This window comes from Bos grunniens, chromosome 14 (genome assembly GCF_055505025.1).
Source record: "Bos grunniens cultivar Pamir isolate PY7600 chromosome 14, Bosgru_T2T1.0, whole genome shotgun sequence".
Taxonomy (NCBI): Eukaryota; Metazoa; Chordata; class Mammalia; order Artiodactyla; family Bovidae; genus Bos; species Bos grunniens.
Window position 1 is genome coordinate 42,577,572 of NC_141178.1, and position 3,757 is coordinate 42,581,328.

The 3,757-nt window shown below is 42.1% G+C and overlaps 1 long non-coding RNA gene across 1 annotated transcript; it reads left to right on the forward strand.

Annotated features, from left to right (window-relative positions):
- The first annotated feature begins 399 nt into the window (after positions 1-399).
- Positions 400-1,111, forward strand: LOC147359332 (uncharacterized). Its single transcript, XR_015140251.1, has 2 exons — positions 400-626; positions 885-1,111. It is a non-coding gene; the product is annotated as an uncharacterized LOC147359332 (long non-coding RNA).
- Positions 1,112-3,757: the final 2,646 nt, after the last annotated feature.

Sequence of the window (3,757 nt, forward strand, 5' to 3'; positions counted from 1 at the left end):
ACAAATGTACTATTTCAACCATTTTTAGATGTTCAATTCAGTGGCATTAAGTATATTCACATTATTGTGCAAACATCACCACTACCAGTCTCCAGAACTTCCTTATCATTTCATATCCAATCTCCATGTCTCAACAGTAATTCCCATTCCTCTCCCCTTAGCCTCTGGTCAACACTATTCTCTTTTCTACGTCTATGAATTTTCCAACGATATGTACCTTATATACTATAGACTGGATTTTTGTGCCCCACCCTGCATTCATATGTTGAGATTCTCATCCCTAATGTGGTAATATTAAGAAGTGGGACTTTAGGTGATTAGGTCATGAGGGCAAAGTCTCATGGATTGGGTTAGTGTCCTCATTAAAATAAAAGACTCTGAGAGATTAGCACTGAAATAGGGCTTCCCTGGTGGCTCAGACGGTAAAGCGTCTGCCTGCAATGCCGGAAACCCGGATACGACTCCTGGGTCGGGAAAATCCCCTGGAGAAGGAAATGGCAACCCACTCCAGTACTCTTGCCTGCAAAATCCCACGGACGGAGGAGCCTGGTAGGCTGCAGCCCATGAGGTCGCAAAAAATCAGACACGACCGAGAGACTTCACTTTCACTATATACATTGCCAGGTGTAAGTGAGATAGTAGGAAGTTGCCGTATAACACAGGGAGCTCAGACCGGTGCTCTGTGATGACCCAAAGGGGTAGGATAGGGGTGGGTGGGAGAGCGGCTCAAGAAGGAGGGGACATACCTGTACTTATAGCTGATTCACATTGTAGTGTGGCAGAAACCAACACAACATTGTAAGTAATTATCCTGCAATTAATATATATATATGTGTGTGTGTGTGTATATATATATATATCTTTTTTTTTTTTTTTTTTTTAAGGATGGACTCCAGAGACCTCCCTTGTCCCTTCTGCCATTTGTAGACATAGCAGGAAGAAGACTGTCTTATGAACATCAAGACACTGGATCTTCCAGCATTTTGACACTGAACTTCCTAGCCTCTAGAAATGTAAGAAATTAATGCTTGTTGTTTATAAGCCACCAAGTCCATGGAATTTTGTTGTAGAAGTCAGAATTGACTAAAACAAAATAAAAATGGAAACCTACATGTTCTTTTGCATCTGATATTTCACTTAGTGTAACATTTTCAAGTTTCTTCCTTGGTGTAGCATGTATCAGAATGTTATTCCTTTTTAAGGGTGAATAATATTCCCTCCTATGGAAATACCACATTTGTTTTTTCATTAATCTGTTGATGTACATTTAAGTGTTTTCCATCTTTGGTTATTGTGAATAACGCTGATATAAACACAGGCTGTACTAATATCTATTTGAATCCCTGCTTTGAACCCTTTTCAGTATATACCCAGAGTGGTGTTTTTAAATTTTAGAATTTTAATTGAACTACAACAAATAGAATGGCGCAGGAATCATATATGAACAATTTAATAAACTGTCCTTAAGCAAACACACCTGTGAGATCAGAAGGCAGATCAAAACACAAAACCTTACCAGAACCACGAATCTTACCTGTTTCCTGTCCCTCTCCAGGAGTGCCTAACCTCCTGACTTTTAACCCCTTAGATCAGTCTTGTCTGACTTGAACTTTATACAAATGGAATCACACAACATGTACTCACTTTTGTCACTCAACGTTATGTTTGTGAGACTATGAATATTATGTTTCTGAAGTTAGCAAGACCTCAAGAAAATCCATATTGCTACAATGTAGTTTTAGTTTGTCCATTCTCACTGATACATCAGTTCAGTTCAGTTCAGTTCAGTCACTCAGTCGTGTCTGATTCTTTGCGACCCCATGAATCGCAGCACGCCAGGCCTCCCTGTCCATCACCAACTCCTGGAGTTCACTCAGACTCACGTCCATCGAGTCAGTGATGCCATCCAGCCATCTCATCCTCTGTCGTCCCCTTCTCCTCCTGCCCCCAATCCCTCCCAGCATCAGAGTCTTTTCCAATGAGTCAACTCTTCTCATGAGATGGCCAAAGTACTGGAGTTTCAGCTTCAGCATCATTCCCTCCAAAGAAATCCCAGGGCTGATCTCCTTTAGAATGGACTGGTTGGATCTCCTTGCAGTCCAAGGGACTCTCAAGAGTCTTCTCCAACACCACAGTTCAAAAGCATCAATTTTTCGGCGTTCAGCCTTCTTCACAGTCCAACTCTCACATCCATACATGACCACAGGAAAAACCATAGCCTTGACTAGACGGACCTTTGTCGGCAAAGTAATGTCTCTGCTTTTTAATATGCTGTCTAAGTTGGTCACAACTTTCCTTCCAAGGAGTAAGTGTCTTTTAATTTCATGGCTGCAGTCACCATCTGCAGTGATTTTGAAGCCCCCCAAAAATAAAGTCTGACACTGTTTCCCCATCTATTTCCCATGAAGTGAGGGGACCAGATACCATGATCTTCGTTTTCTGAATGTTGAGCTTTAAGCCAACTTTTTCACTCTCCTCTTTCACTTTCATCAAGAGGCTTTTTAGTTCCTCTTCACTTTCTGCCATAAGGGTGGTGTCATCTGCATATCTGAGGTTATTGATATTTCTCCTGGCAATCTTGATTCCAGCTTGTGCTTCATCCAGCCCAGCGTTTCTCATGATGTACTCTGCATATAAGTTAAATAAGCAGGGTGATAATATACAGCCTTGATGTACTCCTTTTCCTATTTGGAACCAGTCTGTTGTTCCATGTCCAGTTCTAACTGTTGCTTCCTGACCTGCATACAGGTTTCTCAAGAGGCAGGTCAGATGATCTGGTATTCCCATCTCTTTCAGAATTTTCCACAGTTTATTGGAATGTTCACAGTGAATGTCCCATTATGTGAATATTGCACAATCTATATGCTCATCCATGATCAGTGACAATTATGCTTCCATTTAAAACTCTTTGAGTCTCACAGAAAGCATAGGTGGTTGAAAGTCCTTGTACAGGAATCTGCCTGCAATGCAGGAGACCCTGGTTCAATCCTTGGGTCCGGAAAATCCCCTGGAGGAGGAAATGGCAACCCATTGCAGTATTCTTGTCTGGAGAATCCCGTGGACAGAGGAGCTCGGTAGGTTACAGTCCATGGGGTGGCAAAGAGTAAGACAAAACTGAGTAGCTAACACACACACACATTCTCACAAAAAGCATAGGTGGTTGAGAGTACCTGTAGAGGAACTCAGGGAGTTGGACGATTCTGCTATCTCTTGTACTGTAAGGGAATAAATTAACAAGGCAACTATGTACTTTGTCTTGGAAAAAAAGCCATCAATTAAACAATTTGACTTTCAATCCATATTTGGGGTTCTCTTTGATCTGTTGGTACTTCATTCAGCTGGGGCTTCCTGATGACAAGAAGAATACTCTTCCCTTTTTTATCCTTTCCTTTATTTTTTCCTTTTCCTTAAAATCCATGGGTGGAGGAGCCTGGTAGGCTGCAGTCCATGGGGTTGCTAGGAGTCGGACACAACTGAGCGACTTCACTTTCACTTTTCACTTTCATGCATTGGAGAAGGAAATGGCAACCCACTCCAGTGTTCTTGCCTGGAGAATCCCAGGGACAGGGGAGCCTGGTGGGCTGCCGTCTATGGGATCACACAGAGTTGGACACGACTGAAGCGACTTAGCAGTAGCAGTAGGGATACTTACCTAGACAATCTGGGAATTGTCCTTTCCCCTCAATATTAAAGGGTGGTCCAACATTAGTCATTCTATATTTTAATGTCAATATGGTTTAGAGGCCTTGCCCCTGAA